The sequence below is a fragment of the Procambarus clarkii genome, chromosome 18 (genome assembly GCF_040958095.1).
Source record: "Procambarus clarkii isolate CNS0578487 chromosome 18, FALCON_Pclarkii_2.0, whole genome shotgun sequence".
Classification (NCBI taxonomy): Eukaryota; Metazoa; Arthropoda; class Malacostraca; order Decapoda; family Cambaridae; genus Procambarus; species Procambarus clarkii.
Genome location: NC_091167.1, coordinates 39,516,891 through 39,540,027, shown reverse-complemented (window position 1 = coordinate 39,540,027; position 23,137 = coordinate 39,516,891). Strand labels below are relative to the sequence as shown.

At 43.6% G+C, this 23,137-nt stretch overlaps 6 non-coding genes across 6 annotated transcripts; 3 read left to right on the top strand and 3 right to left on the bottom strand.

Annotated features, from left to right (window-relative positions):
- The first annotated feature begins 12,986 nt into the window (after window positions 1–12,986).
- TRNAE-CUC (transfer RNA glutamic acid (anticodon CUC)) lies at window positions 12,987–13,058 on the top strand. Its single transcript has one exon. It is a non-coding gene; the product is annotated as a tRNA-Glu (tRNA).
- A 2,254-nt stretch (window positions 13,059–15,312) lies between these two features.
- TRNAE-CUC (transfer RNA glutamic acid (anticodon CUC)) lies at window positions 15,313–15,384 on the bottom strand. Its single transcript has one exon. It is a non-coding gene; the product is annotated as a tRNA-Glu (tRNA).
- A 3,938-nt stretch (window positions 15,385–19,322) lies between these two features.
- Window positions 19,323–19,394, top strand: TRNAE-CUC (transfer RNA glutamic acid (anticodon CUC)). Its single transcript has one exon. It is a non-coding gene; the product is annotated as a tRNA-Glu (tRNA).
- Window positions 19,395–21,644: 2,250 nt separating this feature from the next.
- Window positions 21,645–21,716, bottom strand: TRNAE-CUC (transfer RNA glutamic acid (anticodon CUC)). The gene has a single exon. It is a non-coding gene; the product is annotated as a tRNA-Glu (tRNA).
- A 440-nt stretch (window positions 21,717–22,156) lies between these two features.
- TRNAE-CUC (transfer RNA glutamic acid (anticodon CUC)) lies at window positions 22,157–22,228 on the top strand. Its single transcript has one exon. It is a non-coding gene; the product is annotated as a tRNA-Glu (tRNA).
- A 606-nt stretch (window positions 22,229–22,834) lies between these two features.
- On the bottom strand, window positions 22,835–22,906 carry TRNAE-CUC (transfer RNA glutamic acid (anticodon CUC)). Its single transcript has one exon. It is a non-coding gene; the product is annotated as a tRNA-Glu (tRNA).
- Between the last annotated feature and the right edge of the window lie 231 nt (window positions 22,907–23,137).

Genomic DNA, 23,137 nt, shown 5'->3' with positions numbered 1-23,137 from the left:
AACCTTGTCCATGGAGGATTGAAGAAAATGTATATATGCTGGTTAGCATTGTAAATGTGTGGCCACGTCTGTGGTAAAAAAAAAAAAACGACGCTCCCGCGTGCCGGCACATAGCCTCACACAATACCAAGACTTATAAAAGCCAATTCCTACAAAACACATACCAATATCCTCATTCTTACAATCATAACAATAGGTAAATACAAGGAACAATCTATCAACTTTATTCACTCTTAATGGCTAATATATTAAAATACTTAAACATAAACGTTACGAGTCAGTTATTCTGCAATTAGGTATAACTGGATCGTAACAAGTGACTCATTTTTTTTATTAATACATGAGGTACATTTGCATTAGTGCAGCTACCCTAGACTATATGAAGGGGAGTACCGTGTGTCAAAAAAGCTAACTAGGTGATGCTAAAAAATCCCCATCACACAGGATGGTTAGTCATACAGAGGCATGTGATAAGCGATCTGCACTGGCAGACTCCGGATGCATTTTGAGGATTTCATCAACACAAGATTGAATAAGGTAGCAGTGGTAATAAAAGTCCCCATCTCGCAGGATGGTGACGCATTAAAGAGCCTTGCTAGAGGCACTCTAAGGGCCTGCGCTGCTGCATTTAGTATCCACGGTGATACTTTGTCTGGTCCAACTGCTTTAGTTGCATCCAGTATTTGTCAACTGTTTCATTACTTCCTCTGCTGTCACCTCTATATCTGATAGTCTTTCGTCTAGGGTAACCCCTTCCAACAATGGGCGCTGCTCAGGCTCGGTTGTGAACACTCCATGGAAACTGGCAATCAGTGCCTCGCAGATTTCCATGTAGCTTTCCATACATGCCACTCCCGTTTTCCATAGTCTTGTCACTTGGTCATTCACGGACATTTTCCTTCTTATATGACTATGTAGTAATATAGGTGTTTTTTTCGCTTTGATCGCAATATTGTTCTCATAATTTCTTTATCATTCTCTTCTTATGTTAATGTATTCATTCCTAGCTCTGTTGCATCTAATCCTATGTAATCCTCTGTACTTCTTCCACTCCCTCCTGCTTCTCATTTTTGCTTCCTGACAATGTCTATTAAACTTTGGGTTATTATATTCCCTCTTACTTTTTTTCTTAACTGTTGGTATAAAATTCTCTTGGCCTCCTTGCAATTCCATATGACTGGGTCCATCATATCTTGTACTGTTTTTCCTCATAGTTCTTCCTCCCGCTGCACTTCTCCCAAACATTCCCTTATCCCTGTAAGCTATTGTTGCTGCCCTCTGCACTTCAGCTATACATGCCTTGTTGTTGTCACCATATTTCTGTCTGGGCCTTTTACTGTTTGGTGGGGGATTATTGTATATTATCAAGATCATAATCCTCTTCCGTTTTGCTGTCAGAGTCGCAAGTATGGAGCTTGTGTTCCCATTAATAGTTCGATTTTCTAGGTTTTCTAGATTAGAAAACTGCACCGGAACAGGTCTACTTCAGGTGCCATTATAAGGTCCAATTCGGTAGCTGAATTCCATCTCGTTTCCTGCCATCTCAGCATTAATACGCCTCAAAATCTGACTTATTTCAAACTCCTGAGTTTGTATCCTTTCATGCCTTGATGTTCCCTTAGCTTGGAGTAATCCATGGATGATAATTGACTACTTCCTCTGTGATCCACTATCATGCTGGTTGCCCCTCCGCTGGATTGTGTACAAACCTGTACACAAGTCTGTGTGTGGGGGGGGGGGTTTATACATAGCTTATACCACAAATAGTGAATATTAATAAGCTACAAAATTTAATGCTAATCCCCCTCACTAATTCGACCTCCCCATCCATGTGGCTACTTGTGCATAACTCTGTGACAAGCCGCGTACGTGTACCTTCCCACTCTTCCCTCATCTTCCTGATCTCTCCCTGAATATAGTCCTCGAACACCTGTTTTTTTCCCTTGGAATTTTTCTCAATCCTGTATTTGCTGAAATATCTTTTAATTTCGACGATCAAATCCTCCATCCAAACGCTCCTCCTTTCAACACATTTCTCTATCACCTTCTCTAAAAGCCTATCCTCCTCTTCCCTGCTACTGCTTGACCTTGACAAGGATACGATTATCAATCAGTGACTACGAGGAAGTGAGGCGTAGCTCTTGAGGCCCGGCAGCCTTGTCGTACCAGTTGCGTTACAGTTTAACGCATGTTTGTTACATGCGTTAACATGTACATGTTACAAACACGTAATTAACGCATGTTAATTACAGTTTGACGTACACATTCTTCGTCGAACCTGACCTTAATATTGTGGATGGAGGAGTTTGGGCGTGTGCTTGTGATCGTATACGTCCAGCAGGTCTCATGTATATCCAGAGTCAGGTGTGTGTATATACCCTCCATCCTCCCCCCTATCTCTTCTTCCTACACCTCTTTCTCACCTTCTTGAGCCCCTCCTTTGCTTTCCCTCTCCCTTCTTTGGCTTTCTTCTCTTTCCTCGGCCTCCCCTCTACCTCCTCTCCCTCACTGTCAACATTCCCAGTCCGTCCTCAACCCAATTGGCTTTTGTTTTGTTTGGCTGAACAACATATCTGTGGCCGCACACAGGGCCAACGGGACATTGGCATCACAAGGCACTCCGGGGCTTCTCTCCAATTATCCAATTAATGCATATCTGCCCGAGAGAAAGAGAGAGAGAGAGAGAGAGAGAGAGAGAGAGAGAGAGAGAGAGAGAGAGAGAGAGAGAGAGAGAGAGAGAGAGAGAGAGAGAGAGAGAGAGTTACAATTAAAAAATACAAATATATAAATACCCCGATACTATTATACAAAATACTATCATATATATATATATATATATATATATATATATATATATATATATATATATATATATATATATATACATACACTGTCTTATATCGCCACTTCCCTTCTCCCTCCACAACTCAAATAAGTATGTAAACATCATAGTCTACTCCCATCCACTCCAACCAGCACACATTCATCTATTAAAACATCCCACCGAAAAATCAACCCCGCCCACAGTAACAGAACTCGAACACTCAATCAAGCTCAAATTGAAACGTCAATTTCAAACTCTGGTTACAGGAAGCGAGGCCGCGATGCCACTCAGGTTAACACAACCCCAACTGCACGCTCTGCCCGTCCTCTCTGCCTTCAGTATATTATATATAAATATTTTATATATATATATATATATATATATATATATATATATATATATATATATATATATATATATATATATATATATATATGTTGTTAAATATGACCGAAAAGGTAAGATTAATAATTCTAACACGAATTTTCTCAATATATCTTATGTTTCTTTTCACTGTTGATGGTAATTGAAAAATCAATTCTCCAAAATTCATTTTTATTTCTAGTCTGACGCGACGCTTGAACGCGTTTCATAATAACTTATTAAATTTTCAAAGACTTTAGTTTACACACAACTGTAACCTGTTGTTGTTGTTGTTTTAGATTTAACTACTCAGAACGAAGTGTCCATGTAGCACGGGCTATGGTGAGCCCGTTATTGAGTTCGGTTATTCGCGATAACCTTGTTACCGCGATATTTTGATCTAAGTTTAAAATGTAGGTGGGAATTCCTCCGTTTTCCCGGTATATTTTTCGCTTCTGTTTTAGTGCACTAGTTTTAGTTTTGTTTTAATAGCATTATCTTGGTGGCGGATGTAGATGCAAAATACTCACTAGTGAGTCCCATTCCTCAACGGCTTTTCTAATCATTGTAGTCGCGGTGGAATGTGCACCTAATGCAGCTGCTGTCGTTGGATTAATGTTGAGTTTGATGCGTAGTAGCTTCTGATGCTTCAGTAGCTTCACATTCCAGTAAGTAGTGCAATAGTGGCGCCTCTGCTTCTGTTTCACAGATATGACACTCTTTAACTGTTGGGTTCATTACTTCCCAGCTGCACTTGTAACCAAGTCTGAGTCTATGTAAGGCTACTGCAATGTCTCTGGATGTCTTTTTGCCAGGCTTGAAAGGGGATTACCCAATGGCTTGTTCGTACCATATCTCAGTGGATCTTCCTTCCGCTACTTTGGCTCTGTCGCGACTTTTGATAGTTGAAAATATTTTCCTCTTGATTTGTTCCTTAATCTGTGAAAAATTTGGAGGTATTTGAACCTGTACAACGGGTAGAGCAGTGGAAGTTTTTGCTGCCACTGTTGAGTTTATCACTGAATTCAGTGATAAACTCTCTTCACAAGCTTCAAACTGAGACTCTTCCTACGAGGAATTATGTTAATAAGCTGAAACAGCAACAAGAGGAAAAATTGCCAAGCGCCCAAGTACAGCCGAGCGCCTCGACTGGGCAAAACATAAAAATCAGTCACACTCATGGAGTTAATAAAAGATATTGGTGTACCATCCTCAGTGACGTCACCCCGGCACAGCAAGAAGAAAGAGGCTTGGCAAGCACTTCGACATCTTGGTCAATCGCCTTGATTGACAATCACATGTCGAAGCCTGGACCAGTCCATCATTATGGCTTTCATGGCCAACATTGTGTCTCCACATCCAGTCTCGATGGGTCCATTGTCCAACGGTACCGCTCCATGGCTGCTTCACTACCAAGAAGCGCGCCTCCACTACCAAGCAGGTTCTAGGACGCCTTTTTTCAAGACTTCTTTCTCCATGAATTCTCTCTCTAGGAAACTAATGATTATTTTCAGGATTAACAGTAGAACTGGCTTAACCGTCTTGCGGTACATCATTTGTTGAAATAAATTGGTATTTAAGTTTTTAATTCTAATATTTTAACATGTTGACCAAACCACACACTAGAAAGTGAAGGGACGACAACGTTTTGGTCCGTCTCTGACCATTCTCGACCGACTTGAGAATGGTCCAGGACGGACATAAAAAAAATCAATCGTCGTCCCTTCACTTTCTACTGTGTGATTTGGTCAACATATTTCAGCCACGTTATTGTGACTCCTCGTCTGCATTTTAACATGCATGTAGTATTTTTTTCTATTTAAAGCTGAATTTCTTATTTTTTGTATTTAAAGCTGCATTTCTTATTTTTTGTATTTAAATACAAAAAATGCAGCTTTAAAGCTGCATTTTTTTATTCAAATCTGCATTTTTTTAATTGGGATGCCCTTGTTTTTATGTTTAATGAATTAATGCTCGTTTAATTAAATAATCCTTGTTTAATTAAATAATAGTTGTTTAATTAAATAATGCTTTTTTAATTAAATAGTCCTACCTTGTTATCTATTTAATTATTGCTGTTTGATTGTAGTCCTAATGCATATACTGAAATACAAGTAATTAATAAAAATAATAGTGCTAATGTAATTTAAATTGAAAATAAAATTGTGAAATCTGTGGTTTGCTTTTTAAAGCGAATTTATAAACTTACAGCTTGTAAAGAGTGGGACCTTTTAAATATACTGTGTTGTTAATACACAAAAAGGTATTTTTTTCAAAATCTCATCACGATACTGCTTGGAGAAAACGGTTGGGTATTATGTATGTTTTTGTATAATTCAAGAAGTTGTAAAGGGCAATGAGACATAATATAGATGGCACAGCTTATGATACTAAGAATCACAAGCGTCTCGTAGCAGAATTAGAGAAACGGGGTATTGGGGTTTTTATCCCAAGTTGGATTAAGGCTTGGTTATTTCATCCAGAGTTACCATAAATGGAGCCAGGTCCGAGTGGGTGCCTCGGAGCACTATCTAGTTACCAATTTTATTTACCATATATTATTACCACTTTTCAGGAGGTCCTTGCTATCGAGTACACACACATTTCTCTCAACCACTGCTACATACCGTGATCTGTTTGGCCCCACCACAAGTGGCTTAAATATTTTGATGTGTGGCATAATAACCGTGCCATGATAACCGTTTCCTGTGTGGCGATTTGCACACACAGAAAACTTGAGGACTGCCACAGGGATATTAAAAATATCATCGAAGCCCAGGGTTATCCTATACTTCAGGTAGACACGATGGTGTTACATAGCCTTCCCAGCTTGGTGCCTTTTTTTTAGATAATTACTGACTTTAAGTTGACACGTTCACTCGATCCTTTCGCTTACATCGTCATTATACCCTAAGGTTGGCGAAGGAGACTTTTGATAGTCAGACCCGTCCGTCATCAGTGATTCTTGCTGGTGCCAGATTAATCGACTGCAGTCCCAGTCGACTGCATGACCATTCGACTGAATGATACCAGATGTGCCTGCAGTCGACTAAGGCACGTATGGGATCATCCCGGACATAGGTTCGAACCCTCAACACGGCCCTTGTGGATTTATTCCACAAATCATGCAAATTGTGATTTCTGTGTGTACTGAAGTAAGGGCGAAGAGGTAGTTAAAATTACATTATGTGCGTGTGTATGTGAGCATCATTACAGGACACTCATCGTACCACGACCACACACACCATGAGGGTAAATGATTGGGCCTACAAGGACTTACCGTCAATTAATTAATGATTTGGTTAGAGCCGAGATAATCTGGTAGGGATAAGAGGAGAGAGGCGCGGTTAAGGGGAGGTGGAAGACGGTCAAGACGAAAGATGGAGGTGGGGTTAAAGGTAGAGAGGATGGTAGGGGAATAAATAGGAGGAAGAAAGTGAGGAAGTGAAGGAAGTAAATGGACAAAGGAAGAATCAAGGATGAGAGGTCAAGGGATAGAGAAGACAGAACAGAGCGCATGAGAGAAATGGCAATGTGAGATAATGAGGGGAGTGGGAGAGGTGGAAAGGCGGACGAGACGATGCTTATATGCGAATGGGAAGCGAATTGACGGGGAATAGATGGGAAGGAGGAGAGAAAGGGGGAGACGGTGAGAAAAGAAAGATAAGGGTCTGGGGGATGATTAACTTGTCCTGGGATGGAGGCGCTGGTGGGATGGAGGGAGGCGCTGGTAGGATGGAGGGAGGCGCTGGTGGGATGGAGGGAGGTGCTGGTGGGATGGAGGGAGGAGCTGGTGGGATGGAGGGAGTGCTGGTGGGATGGAGGGAGGTGCTGGTGGGATGTAGGGAGGAGCTGGTGGGATGGAGGGAGTGCTGGTGGGATGTAGGGAGCTGCTGGTGGGATGGAGGGAGGAGCTGGTGGGATGGAGGGAGGTGCTGGTGGGATGGAGGGAGGTGCTGGTGGGATGGAGGGAGGTGCTGGTGGGATGGAAGGAGGTGCTGGTGGGATGGAGGGAGGTGCTGGTGGGATGGAGGGAGGTGCTGGTGGGATGAACAGTGATGCAGCTCCATAGACAACAGTATAGCTCAGCTCAATATTGGCAGCTAATGTATAAATAAATTCAAATTGAAAAGTTGAGTACCCCAATACGCTGACGACGTAACTCAAATTATCTGCCAACCCGGACAATCAGAATCGTTCTGGCCAATTAAAATAAGGCAGCAATTAATTTGACAAGCAACTTTGACAAGCAATGGACAATATGTACCAACAAACAAAAGTTCCAAATAATTCACATTGCAAAAAGTAACCCGTAGCCCATTATCCTCGACACAGTACACAGAAGAAGAAGACAGAAGTACACAGAAGTACACAGTACACAGTACAATAGTATCAGACACAGTACACAGAGGCTCAGTTCGACTCACGGATGTAGCCAGAATACTGAGACTCAAGACTAACGGAACAGGGAATCAAATTTCATGTAAAGGACAGACTAAACAACGCAAAAACCACCGTAGGAGGTTCCGTAGTCTTAGCCGAATATACAGCTAAAAGCAGTGCTTAATAAGACGTTAACAAAGGCTGAAAAAAACCCGGAGCCGGTCGGCCGAGCGGATAGCACGCTGGACTTGTGAATTGTGAAACTTGTGATCTTGTGGTCCCGGGTTCGATCCCGGGCGCCGGCGAGAAACAATGGGCAGAGTTTCTTTCACCCTATGCCCCTGTTACCTAGCAGTAAAATTGGTACCTGGGTGTTAGTCAGCTGTCACGAGCTGCTTCCTGGGGGTAGCAGGAGGTAGCTTCCTCCTGCTTCTTCCGCGGGGACACTAAAGCCCCGAAATCATCTCAAGATCTCAAGATAACCATATGATCAGACAATCCAGGAGCTCCAGGAACTCCTGAACCTACAACCACTAAACATCAGACTACAGTAGCGGGACACCGGGTTGTGGAACACGATCGAAATGCTAGAAGACCAACCTCATTTTACCCAAGTCAATCACAGTTTTCCAAAATATGCTTCTCCACTCACAAGCTCTCTTACACAGTTTGTGGCCTCCAACACCTTAAGTGACACCAATTTATAAGTTCTATGACCAGCATTTGTTGTCCTAAGACCAATATCCCTCTGCTTCATAACTTGTAGATAGTGATTATTGCCGGCAGTTTCAGGTTAACACAAGAGACCTGGATGTAACTTGATTCCGTGTATCCTGTCCTTTTTTAACGACACTACACACATGAATTCACTTAAGTACACTTGCTAAAACATTAGAGGCACTGTTAAAATTTATAACCAAATAGAGGCTCAGTTACAAGCTAACCCTCCTGCTTGTTTGCCTGCATGCCTGCTTGCGTTCCTGCTTGTCTGCCCACTTGCCTGCCTGCCTGCCTGCACGCCTCGCCTACTGCTGATAGATCACTTTATGGCCAAACTGCATCGTCTGGATGACCTTCCCAGGCAGGGACATCAAGAGCGCTGACCAGTGCAGTATCCAGGGCCAGTGAAACAGGAATAATATATTGGCTTCAATTATATACATGGCCAAGGAAATGTGGGTATTCTGAGTTGTCCATTATTCCCGAGTCAGGGTAGATATCGACACACCCTAGCTACACACAAGCGGATATAGCCACACCCTGGACACACAGATATCGCTAAACCCTGGACAGGTAGATATCGCCACACCCCTGGAGAGGCAGATATCGCCACACCCCTGGAGAGGCAGATATCGCCACACCCTGGAGATGCAGATATCGCCACACCCCTGGAGAGGCAGATATCGCCACACCCTGGACAGGCAGATATCGCCACACCCTGGAGAGGCAGATATCGCCACACCCCTGGAGAGGCAGATATCGCCACACCCTGGAGAGGCAGATATCGCCACACCCTGGACAGGCAGATATCGCCACACACTGGAGAGGCAGATATCGCCACACCCCTGGAGAGGCAGATATCGCCACACCCCTGGACAGGCAGATATCGCCACACCCTGGACAGGCAGTTATCGCCACACCCCTGGAGAGGCAGATATCGCCACACCCTGGAGAGGCAGATATCGCCACACCCTGGAGAGGCAGATATCGCCACACCCCTGGACAGGCAGATATCGCCACACCCTGGACAGGCAGATATCGCCACACCCTGGACAGGCAGATATCGCCACACCCTGGACAGGCAGATATCGCCAAACCCATGGACAGGCAGATATCGCCACACCCCTGGAGAGGCAGATATCGCCACACCCTGGACAGGCAGATATCGCCACACCCTGGACAGGCAGATATCGCCACACCCTGGAGAGGCAGATATCGCCACACCCCTGGAGAGGCAGATATCGCCACACCCCTGGACAGGCAGATATCGCCACACCCTGGACAGGCAGATATCGCCACACCCTGGACAGGCAGATATCGCCACACCCTGGACAGGCAGATATCGCCACACCCTGGAGAGGCAGATATCGCCACACCCTGGAGAGGCAGATATCGCCACACCCTGGAGAGGCAGATATCGCCACACCCTGGAGAGGCAGATATCGCCACACCCTGGAGAGGCAGATATCGCCACACCTTGGTCATACACATACCGCCACACCCTGGCTATAACTCACAGGGTGAAGGTAATCGCTAAATGGCTAGAGGGATTAAAAAATTATTTATGACAATTATTATACACCAAATGATAACACAAATCAATTTAACTTGACAACTTAACTATGTTCAGTTTACAAGATTAAAATGATTGAACTATTTGCTAGTGTCTGCAATTAAGTTGTTAGGTCATTATTGCATTAGTAAGCATATATAATTACCAGGTGGACAGGAATATCAATAACAATCATTCAAAATTAATGAATAATTAGCAACAAAGACAGACAGTACAATCAACTATCGTCACCAATTAGAGACTGCCACACAATCATCGGTCATCGCATAATACAATCACCTACCATCATTTATAGGTGCAGCAGTATAATCACCTATCATCACCCAGTAAGACCAGCAGTACAATCACCTATCATCACCCAATAAGAGCAGCAGTACAATCACCTATCATCACCTAATAAGAGTAGCAGTACAATCGCCTATCATCACCCAATAAGAGCAGCAGTACAATCACCTATTATCACCCAATAAGAGTAGCAGTACAATCACCTATTATCACCCAATAAGAGTAGCAGTACAATCGCCTATCATCACCCAATAAGAGTAGCAGTACAATCACCTATCATCACCTAATAAGAGTAGCAGTACAATCGCCTATCATCACCCAATAAGATCAGCAGTACAATCACCTATTATCACCCAATAAGAGTAGCAGTACAATCACCTATTATCACCCAATAAGAGCAGCAGCACAATCGCCTATCATCACCCAATAAGAGTAGCAGTACAATCGCCTATCATCACCCAATAAGAGTAGCAGTACAATCGCCTATCATCACCCAATAAGAGCAGCAGTACAATCACCTATTATCACCCAATAAGAGTAGCAGTACAATCGCCTATCATCACCCAATAAGAGTAGCAGTACAATCACCTATTATCACCCAATAAGAGTAGCAGTACAATCACCTATCATCACCCAATAAGAGTAGCAGTACAATCACCTATCATCACCCAATAAGAGTAGCAGTACAATCACCTATTATCACCCAATAAGAGTAGCAGTACAATCACCTATTATCACCCAATAAGAGTAGCAGTACAATCACCTATCATCACCCAATAAGAGCAGCAGTACAATCACCTATCATCTCCCAGTAAAAGCAGTAATACAATCACTTTTCACACAATAATCGCAAGAGTACAATCACCGTCCGTGATATCAGGCGACGGTAGAGGAACAGGAGAGGGGTAGACGACGGTAGAATGACAGGAGCGGACAGTATCTATTAAATCTGTACTAAACCGGAATATTTTTTCTATATATGTTGCAAAAAGAACCTAAATTAACCCAACCAAAACTTCCAATGCATAACATACACGCTATCAGAGACCTAATATAGTACATATGTGCTATACTAAGCCTAGGAATACTTAAGTTTGTTTTTAGCCTCATTTTTTCGGTCTGTGTAAAGTGAATAGAACAAAATCTACAACCTAATTGCTTAGTACGTCAATATTTGCACTATGGTGTACATAGTTGCAAAAGACTACTATGTAAACAGGGAGAATTGGTTGTTATACCTTCTTGTCTTTCATACTTCAGTTCGGTTCCCACGCTTCTCTCTCTCCTCCATTCTCCAACTTTTTCTCCCCCCCCCCCCTCCTCTCCCTCCTCCCTCATCTTCAAATTTAACTCTTTAATTGAATTATTTAATTGAGATAATAAACTCTCAATTAAATATTATCTCAATTATTTAATTGAGATAATAAAATACATCGCAAAAGGACATATATATTAGTAGCTTTCGTTAATTATACCTCAATAACACGTCCCTCAAGGGGACTCACAAATCCATAGAGTACACACATAATAATAATAATTTACACTACAAATACATCTACATTAATTCAATAGTTGTCACAGAACAAATTACAGCATAATAAAATAATAGCATTGAATTATTTGGGCAAAGTGTTTTTGGACCTGCTATAAGAACTCTCTCATTCCTACCATTATCACACATCCAGGGAACTTGATGTGGTACGCTACTCAGTTCTGAATATCTATATTGTTCAATCCATTTACACGCTAATACATAGTGATCTAGCGTGTGGATTACTGCCGTGCTGCCAGTAATGTAGACCCTAATCTTAACCCCGTGTACACTGATCCCTCCCAACAAACACACCATGTTACTTGTACCCTGTAACAAGGAGATAGTGTAACAAGGTTGTGGTTACATTGTGTTTAATTGTCGCTCCTCTCCTCCCCTCCACTCTGAGAGGGTTACATTCCACCCCCTATCGCAGTACTTCCCTAGCGCGTCCGCTGAGGTCTGGCTCCCCACACGTCCTCTCCCCTCACTGAATCATGATATAGGTATATACCTACTATAGGAGAGGGCACGAAAGGGTACAAGTGTCACTCCAGGATATGGCACTATAAAGGACAAGTCCCTCTGCCCATCAGCCCCACGGGTCTAGCTAGCAAAATGTCCTCAGGCTGGGCATGTCCAGGCGACGTCCTAGTTGTTTGAAGTGCATGGGAGTGAATAGATATATGTGGAAATGCATGCAAGTACACGGAAGTTAAAGATAGAACATGGAAGTTCACGAGTTCTTGAATTTACATGGGAGTTCATGGATGTACATGGGACTTCGCAGAAGAACCTTCACGATAAGACCTCTTCATCCTCCTACCAGAGCAAGGAGGATGAAGAGGTACATGTGAAGGAAATGGTTTGGAACTACAGAATACAGAGTGAGTTATGATAGCAGGCTGGCTGTCAGCCTTGATGGCACCATGTGTGTGTGATTGATAGCTAAGATTGCTCTTTTATATCAAGGAGCTGCAAGTATTTGTAAGCTTCTGTGGTCTTGGCCAGACCCGCCATTGTGGTCTCCATAAGGCCCGCCACTGTCGTCGTGGCCAGGCCAATCACTGTGATCTCGGCCTGACCCTCCACTGTGGTCTTGGCCAGACCCGCCACTGTGGTCTTGACCAGGCCAGCAACTGTGGTCCTGACCAGGCCAGTCACAGTGAATATTCGTATATATATATGTCTTAATGTACAAAAACGAAATCGTGGAGTTGAGAAAGTGTGTAACTGAGTTAAGTTGATCAGTGTGTGTAGGCGCGGAGCGCGAACACTTTATTTCTACCACTCCCGTGTTGTCTAACTCCCGTGTTGTCTAGTGGCTAGGATACGCGGCTCTCACCCGCGAGGCCCGGGTTCGATTCCCGGCACGGGAAACCGTTTGTTTAGCAGTAAAATAGGTACCAGCAAGTTAGACAGCTGCTAAGGGCTGCTTCCTGGGGATGTGTAACAAAAAGGAGGCCTGGTCGAGGACCGGACCGCGGGGACGCTAAGCCCCGAAATCATCTCAAGATAACCACAGACGTGGCCACATATTTACAATGCTAATCAGCATATAAACATTTTCCTCTGTCCTCCATGTACAGAGTTAGAGATCTGTTAAACATGTAGTTCAGGCCATGGACTGGGGTAGAGATCTGTCGTAAACACAAGTGGCCTCTTGTTACCCTCAACCCGTCCTCCCAACTAATAGGTTTCGTTCTTTACCTAATAAATGTTACAAACGCAGCTTATTAAAAAAAAAGTAACGAATCACATATATGCAAGTTTTCAATGGATCGAACTCGCTAGGTTAGGTGGGTTGCATGGGTTCGTACGTTTCTGGTTAAGCTGAAAAGTTGATAATTTTTTTTTTTTTTTTTTGCAGGGAAATTTCTGCGCGGGCCCTAAGCCTCTGGCTGGCCATCTAAGTGTTGCTTGTTTCTGTTTTACTTAGGCGAAGTGTGAGAATTTATGACTCGCATGGTCGCTTCAGTAGGATTTTGCCCAATGTGTTAAGAACTTCTTCTGCTCTGTTAAATCTAAGTTGAAATCTTATTGGGTTTGTAACTCTACACTGTCTTAGATAACGTTCCAGTGATCTGAGAGGCATTTCTCCACAGTGCTGACATTTCCTCTCATTTTCTGGAACATGTAAGCCCATTTCCCATGCATATGGGTATCCAAGCCTGATGCGATGTAAGCGTACTTCTGTTGTTCTACTGCTCCCTTTCATCAAAATAAGTGGTTCGTAGTTTTTTAATTCTTGTACCAACCCACAGATCCTGATGTTGCAACTACTGTGTTGTGGTCACTGTACATCATCTGCACTGTTTTATTTCTAATTACTTTCTAAATCTATGATAGACTCTGTGGTATATAAATGTCTACATTTATTCGCTTAGTTGCAAGTTTTGCAGCTTCGTCTGCAATGTCATTTTCTATTTTCCCACATGACTTGGCACACAGTTGATAAGTACCCGACGACCTTGACGTTTGAGTGTTTGCATTAATGATATGACATTTTTTATCAGACGGATGTTGTAATGTATGTGTTCTTGTTGCAAGGTTTCAATGGCAGTTCTCGAATCTGTATGTATGATAACATGTTGTCGGTGTTCAGCAAGAGCATGTTCCAAAGCCTTTTGAATGGCTAGCATCTCTGTTTGCAAAGTTGAACACCTGTTTGAGAGTCTCCAACTATTTACAGAGTTTCCTGCCTTAACTGCAGCTCCAGTCTCTTATCCCTACTGGTCTACGGATCCATCTGTGAAGTATGTGAAGCTGTCAAATGCCAAGTTTGCTTCTTTTTGCATCTGTGCAATATTATGTAGCAGATGTGGATTAGTCTGGTTCTTTTTTCCCTCAAGAACCATAATCTTAAAGTCTGCTGGCAGCGATTCCCAAAGGGCTTGCATAGCAAAGTTTGCGTGTATTTCGTCGACACCCTTCTTAGTGACTGTATTTGTTATATCAAATGTATTGATAGTGTTTATTGCACAATGGGTCCATATGTTGCTATTGGAGGCTTTTCTGTCCCGAGTTAGTGATCCAGTGATTATATCTTTAAGTGAACTGATGCTAGGTCTAGTCAATATCTTGGTCAGCATGCACGCAGCAATCGCTTTTACCCTTATTTCAATAGACGTTAGCTTTGTTTCAGGTCTTAGGTTCAGTATTTTAATTCATCTGGGAGCCCCTGTTATGACTCGCATTGCATCATTTTGAATAACCTCAACGTTTGCCCACTGGCCAGGAGAAAGAGTGAGTTAGGCAGGCGCTGCATAATCAACTAGAAAACGAACAGCGTGTATGTAAAACATTCTTAACACTTTGTGTCCCGCTCCTAGACCAGGCCTTGTGATTGCTCTCATTATATTCAGTCGTGATTTTGCTTTCTCCTTCAGATATTGAATTTGCTTGTTGAATGTCATTTTAGAATCTATCCACACTCCGATATTGTATAACCCACTGTAGGTTAATGTCTTGAAAAGGTTGAATTATTCCCGGCGTGGCACTTCAAGAGAGCCATTAAGGAAATGCTCATGAAACGTGGAGCATAAATGAATAAGTTTTATATTGGAAAAGTTTCTCCTTAGAGTGGCCATCAAATCATAGCATTCTGTGCATTGAAGGCCATAAACAAAGGGCTTCCCGTGCCGGGAATCGAACCCGGGCCTCGCGGGTGAGAGCCGCGTATCCTAGCCACTAGACAACACGGGAGTTGGAATTAAGCACACAATAACAAATATACATACCAAATTTTAACATTATAATCTTGTGTAGTAATAGTAATTAAGAATTTAATGAAGGAAATGGTTTGGCAATACAGAATAAAAAGTGAGTTACGATAACAGGCTGGCTGTCCGCCTTGATGACACGATGTGTGTGTGATTGATAGCTAAGATTGCTCTCTTTTATCAAGGAGCTGCAAGTATTTTGTAACCCTCTGTGGTCTTGGCCAGACCCGTAATTGTGGTCTTGACCAGGCCAGCAACTGTGGTCCTGACTAGGCCAGTCACAGTGAATGTTCGTATATATATATATATATATATATAACTGAAAACTCACACCCCAGAAGTGACTCGAACCCATACTCCCACAGCTGGTATGTACAGGGACGCCTTAATCCGCTTGACCATCACGACCGGACAATAAGGAAGTGATAGCCGAGGCTATATGAACCACTTCCCCGCCGGCACTCGGATGGTAATCTTGGGCATAGCATTTTATCAAATCACCTCATTCTTTGGGGCACACGTGAGGAACACAAATGCAAACAAGCCTGAATGGTCCCCAGGACTATATACAACTGAAAACTCACACCCCAGAAGTGACTCGAACCCATACTCCCACAACTGGTATGTACAGGGACGCCTTAATCCGCTTGACCATCACGACCGGACAATAAGGAAGTGATAGCCGAGGCTATATGAACCACTTCCCCGCCGGCACTCGGATGGTAATCTTGGGCATAGCATTTTATCAAATCACCTCATTCTTTGGGGCACACGTGAGGAACACAAATGCAAACAAGCCTGAATGGTCCCCAGGACTATATACAACTGAAAACTCACACCCCAGAAGTGACTCGAACCCATACTCCCACAACTGGTATGTACAGGGACGCCTTAATCCGCTTGACCATCACGACCGGACAATAAGGAAGTGATAGCCGAGGCTATATGAACCACTTCCCCGCCGGCACTCGGATGGTAATCTTGGGCATAGCATTTTATCAAATCACCTCATTCTTTGGGGCACACGTGAGGAACACAAATGCAAACAAGCCTGAATGGTCCCCAGGACTATATACAACTGAAAACTCACACCCCAGAAGTGACTCGAACCCATACTCCCACAACTGGTATGTACAGGGACGCCTTAATCCGCTTGACCATCACGACCGGACAATAAGGAAGTGATAGCCGAGGCTATATGAACCACTTCCCCGCCGGCACTCGGATGGTAATCTTGGGCATAGCATTTTATCAAATCACCTCATTCTTTGGGGCACACGTGAGGAACACAAATGCAAACAAGCCTGAATGGTCCCCAGGACTATATACAACTGAAAACTCACACCCCAGAAGTGACTCGAACCCATACTCCCACAACTGGTATGTACAGGGACGCCTTAATCCGCTTGACCATCACGACCGGACAATAAGGAAGTGATAGCCGAGGCTATATGAACCACTTCCCCGCCGGCACTCGGATGGTAATCTTGGGCATAGCATTTTATCAAATCACCTCATTCTTTGGGGCACACGTGAGGAACACAAATGCAAACAAGCCTGAATGGTCCCCAGGACTATATACAACTGAAAACTCACACCCCAGAAGTGACTCGAACCCATACTCCCACAACTGGTATGTACAGGGACGCCTTAATCCGCTTGACCATCACGACCGGACAATAAGGAAGTGATAGCCGAGGCTATATGAACCACTTCCCCGCCGGCACTCGGATGGTAATCTTGGGCATAGCATTTTATCAAATCACCTCATTCTTTGGGGCACACGTGAGGAACACAAATGCAAACAAGCCTGAATGGTCCCCAGGACTATATACAACTGAAAACTCACACCCCAGAAGTGACTCGAACCCATACTCCCACAACTGGTATGTACAGGGACGCCTTAATCCGCTTGACCATCACGACCGGACAATAAGGAAGTGATAGCCGAGGCTATATGAACCACTTCCCCGCCGGCACTCGGATGGTAATCTTGGGCATAGCATTTTATCAAATCACCTCATTCTTTGGGGCACACGTGAGGAACACAAATGCAAACAAGCCTGAATGGTCCCCAGGACTATATACAACTGAAAACTCACACCCCAGAAGTGACTCGAACCCATACTCCCACAACTGGTATGTACAGGGACGCCTTAATCCGCTTGACCATCACGACCGGACAATAAGGAAGTGATAGCCGAGGCTATATGAACCACTTCCCCGCCGGCACTCGGATGGTAATCTTGGGCATAGCATTTTATCAAATCACCTCATTCTTTGGGGCACACGTGAGGAACACAAATGCAAACAAGCCTGAATGGTCCCCAGGACTATATACAACTGAAAACTCACACCCCAGAAGTGACTCGAACCCATACTCCCACAACTGGTATGTACAGGGACGCCTTAATCCGCTTGACCATCACGACCGGACAATAAGGAAGTGATAGCCGAGGCTATATGAACCACTTCCCCGCCGGCACTCGGATGGTAATCTTGGGCATAGCATTTTATCAAATCACCTCATTCTATCAGGCTATCACCTCAGGCTATCACTTCCTTATTGTCCGGTCGTGATGGTCAAGCGGATTAAGGCGTCCCTGTACATACCAGTTGTGGGAGTATGGGTTCGAGTCACTTCTGGGGTGTGAGTTTTCAGTTGTATATAGTCCTGGGGACCATTCAGGCTTGTTTGCATTTGTGTTCCTCACGTGTGCCCCAAAGAATGAGGTGATTTGATAAAATGCTATGCCCAAGATTACCATCCGAGTGCCGGCGGGGAAGTGGTTCATATAGCCTCGGCTATCACTTCCTTATTGTCCGGTCGTGATGGTCAAGCGGATTAAGGCGTCCCTGTACATACCAGTTGTGGGAGTATGGGTTCGAGTCACTTCTGGGGTGTGAGTTTTCAGTTGTATATAGTCCTGGGGACCATTCAGGCTTGTTTGCATTTGTGTTCCTCACGTGTGCCCCAAAGAATGAGGTGATTTGATAAAATGCTATGCCCAAGATTACCATCCGAGTGCCGGCGGGGAAGTGGTTCATATAGCCTCGGCTATCACTTCCTTATTGTCCGGTCGTGATGGTCAAGCGGATTAAGGCGTCCCTGTACATACCAGTTGTGGGAGTATGGGTTCGAGTCACTTCTGGGGTGTGAGTTTTCAGTTGTATATAGTCCTGGGGACCATTCAGGCTTGTTTGCATTTGTGTTCCTCACGTGTGCCCCAAAGAATGAGGTGATTTGATAAAATGCTATGCCCAAGATTACCATCCGAGTGCCGGCGGGGAAGTGGTTCATATAGCCTCGGCTATCACTTCCTTATTGTCCGGTCGTGATGGTCAAGCGGATTAAGGCGTCCCTGTACATACCAGTTGTGGGAGTATGGGTTCGAGTCACTTCTGGGGTGTGAGTTTTCAGTTGTATATAGTCCTGGGGACCATTCAGGCTTGTTTGCATTTGTGTTCCTCACGTGTGCCCCAAAGAATGAGGTGATTTGATAAAATGCTATGCCCAAGATTACCATCCGAGTGCCGGCGGGGAAGTGGTTCATATAGCCTCGGCTATCACTTCCTTATTGTCCGGTCGTGATGGTCAAGCGGATTAAGGCGTCCCTGTACATACCAGTTGTGGGAGTATGGGTTCGAGTCACTTCTGGGGTGTGAGTTTTCAGTTGTATATAGTCCTGGGGACCATTCAGGCTTGTTTGCATATATATATATATATATATATATATATATATATATATATATATATATATATATATATATATATATATATATATATATATATATATATATATCTTAATGTACAAAAAAGAAATCGTGGAGTTGAGAAAGTGTGTAACTGAGTTAAGTTGATCAGTGTGTGTAGGCGCGGAGCGCGAACACTTTATTTCTACCACTCCCGTGTTGTCTAACTCCCGTGTTGTCTAGTGGCTAGGATACGCGGCTCTCACCCGCGAGGCCCGGGTTCGATTCCCGGCACGGGAAACCGTTTGTTTAGCAGAAAAATAGGTACCAGCGAGTTAGACACCTGCTAAGGGCTGCTTCCTGGGGATGTGTAACAAAAAGGAGGCCTTGGTCGAGGACCGGACCGCGGGGTCGCTAAGCCCCGAAATCATCTCAAGATAACCACAGACGCGGCCACATATTTACAATGCTAACCACCATTTATATACATTTTCCTCTGTCCTCCATGTACAGGGTTAGAGATCTGTTAAACATGTAGTTCAGGCCATGGACTGGGGTAGAGATCTGTCGTAAACACGAGTGGCCTCTTGTTATCCTCAACCCGTCCTCCCAACTAATAGGTTGCGTTTTTTACGTAATAAATGTTACAAACGCAGCTTATTAAGAAAAGTAACGAATCACAAATATCTAAGTTTTCAATGGATCGAACTCGTTAGGTTAGGTGGGTTGCATGGGTTCGTACGTTTCTGGTTAAGCGGAAAAGTTGATTTTTTTTTTTTTGCAGGGAAATTCCTGCCCGAGTCCTAAGCCTATGGCTGGCCATCTAAGTGTTGTTTGTTTCTGTTTTACTTAGGCGGAGTATGAGAATTTATGACTCATATGGTCGCTTCAGTAAGATTTTGCCCAATGTGTTAAACAACTTCTTCTGCTCTGTTGAATCTAAGTGGAAATCTTACCGGGTTTATAACTGTACACTGTCTTAGATAACGTTCCAGTGATCTGAGGGGCATTTCTCCACAGTGCTGACATTTCCTCTCATCTTCTGGAACTTGTAAGCCTATATCCCATGCATATGGGTATCCAAGCCTGATGCGATGTAAGTGTACTTCTGTTGTTCTACTGCTCCCTTTCATCAAAATAAATGGTTCGTAGTTGGTTGAATTCTTGTACCAACCCTCAGATCCTGATGTTGCAACTGCTGTGTTGTGGTCACTGTGCATCATCTGCATTGCTCTATTTCTAATTACTTTCTAAATCTATGATAGACTCTGTGGTATATAAATGTCTACATTTCTTCGCTTAGTTGCAAGTTTTGCAGCTTCGTCTGCAATGTCATTTCCTATTATTCCCACATGACTTGGCACCAGGTTGATAAGAACCGGACGGCCTTGACGTTTGAGTGTTTGGATTAATGATTTGACATTTTTAATCAGACGGATGTTGTAATGTATGTGTTCTTGTTGCAAGGTTTCAATGGCAATTCTCGAATCTGTATGTATGATAACATGTTTTCAGTGTTCAGCAAGAGCATGTTCCAAAGCCTTTTGAATGGCTAGCATCTCTGTTTGCAAAGTTGAACACCTGTTTGAGAGTCTCCAACTATTTACAGAGTTTCCTGCCTTAACTGCAGCTCCAGTCTCTTATCCATACTGGTCTACGGATCCATCTGTGAAGTATGTGAAGCTGTCAGATGCCAAGTTTGCTTCTTTTGGCATTTGTGCAATATTATGTAGCAGATGTGGATTAGTCTGGTTCTTTTTTCCCTCAAGAACCATAATCTTAAAGTCTGCTGGCAGCGATTCCCAAAGGGCTTGCATAGCAAAGTTTGCGTGTATTTCGTCGACACCCTTCTTAGTGACTGTATTTGTTATATCAAATGTATTGATAGTGTTTATTGCACAATGGGTCCATATGTTGCTATTGGAGGCTTTTCTGTCCCGAGTTAGTGATCCAGTGATTATATCTTTAAGTGAACTGATGCTAGGTCTAGTCAATATCTTGGTCAGCATGCACGCAGCAATCGCTTTTACCCTTATTTCAATAGACGTTAGCTTTGTTTCAGGTCTTAGGTTCAGTATTTTAATTCATCTGGGAGCCCCTGTTATGACTCGCATTGCATCATTTTGAATAACCTCAACGTTTGCCCACTGGCCAGGAGAAAGAATGAGTAAGGCAGGCGCTGCATAATCAACTAGAAAACGAACGGCGTGTATGTAAATCATTTTTAACACTTTGTGTCCCGCTCCTAGACGGGGCCTTGTGATTGCTCTCATTATATTCAGTCGTGATTTTGCTTTCTCCTTCAGATATTGAATTTGCTTGTTGAATGTCATTTTAGAATCTATGCACACTCCGATATTGTATAACCCACTGTAGGTTAATGTCTTGAAAAGGTTGAATTATTCCCGGCGTGGCACTTCAAGAGAGCCATTAAGGAAATGCTCATGAAACGTGGAGCATAAATGAATAAGTTTTATATTGGAAAAGTTTCTCCTTAGAGTGGCCATCAAATCATAGCATTCTGTGCATTGAAGGCCATAAACAAAGGGCTTCCCGTGCCGGGAATCGAACCCGGGCCTCGCGGGTGAGAGCCGCGTATCCTAGCCACTAGACAACACGGGAATTGGAATTAAATACACAATAATAAATATACATTCCGACTTTTAACAATATAATTTTGTGTAATAGTAATTAATAATTTAATGAAGGAAATGGTTTGGCAATACAGAATAAAGAGTGAGTTATGATAGCAGGCTGGCTGTCCGCCTTGATGACACGATGTGTGTGTGATTGATAGCTAAGATTGCTCTCTTTTATCAAGGAGCAGCAAGTATTTTGTAAGCCTCTGTGGTCTTGGCCAGACCCGCCACTGTGGTCTTGACCAGGCCAGCAACTGTGGTCCTGACCAGGCCAGTCACAGTGAATATTCGTATATATATATGTCTTAATGTACAAAAAAAGAAATCGTGGAGTTGAGAAAGTGTGTAACTGAGTTAAGTTGATCAGTGTGTGTAGGCGCGGAGCGCGAACACTTTATTTCTACCACTCTCATGTTGTCTAACTCCCGTGTTGTCTAGTGGCTAGGATACGCGGCTCTCACCCGCGAGGCCCGGGTTCGATTCCCGGCACGGGAAAAACGTTTGTTTAACAGTAAAATAGGTACCAGGAAGTTAGACAGCTGTTAAGGGCTGCTTCCTGGGGATGTGTAACAAAAAAGGAGGCCTGGTCGAGGACCGGGCCGCGGGGACGCTAAGCCCCGAAATCATCTCAAGATAACCACAGACGTGGCCACATATTTACAAGGCTAAATAGCATATATACATTTTCCTCTGTCCTCCATGTACAGGGTTAGAGATCTGTTAAACATGTAGTTCAGGCCATGGACTGGGGTAGAGATCTGTCGTAAACACGAGTGGCCTCTTGTTGCCCTCAACCCGTCCTCTCAACTAATAAGTTGCGTTTTTTACGTAATAAATATCACAAACGCAGCTTATTAAGAAAAGTAACGACTTACATATATACAAGTTTTCAATGCATCGGACTCGCTAGGTTAGGTGGGCTGCATGGGTTCGTACGTTTCTGGTTAAGCTGAAAGGTTGAATTATTCCCAGCGTGGCACTTCAAGAGAGCCATGGCGGAGATGCTCATGAAACGTGGAGCATAAATAAATGAGTTATACATTGAAAACGTCTTTCTTTAAAATAGTGAACAAATCATAGCATTCTCCATAAACAAACGGTTTCCCGTGCCGGGAATCGAACCCGGGCCTCGCGGGTGAGAGCCGCGTATCCTAGCCACTAGACAACACGGGAGTTGCTATCTAGCATTCGAAAACACATATTTTCCGCCTTTTAACATTTTAATTATGTGTATTTGTAATTAATAATTCCATGTGTCTGGGGACAGGCAGCCTGAGTGTATTCTTACACGTTAGGCTTATATCGAGGTCCCTCCCTCCCTCAAAGTAGAATTACTGACCCTGCCCAGGATGCAGGCCCACAACATGCTGACTGACGCCTGAGTACTTATTGCTAGGTGAACAG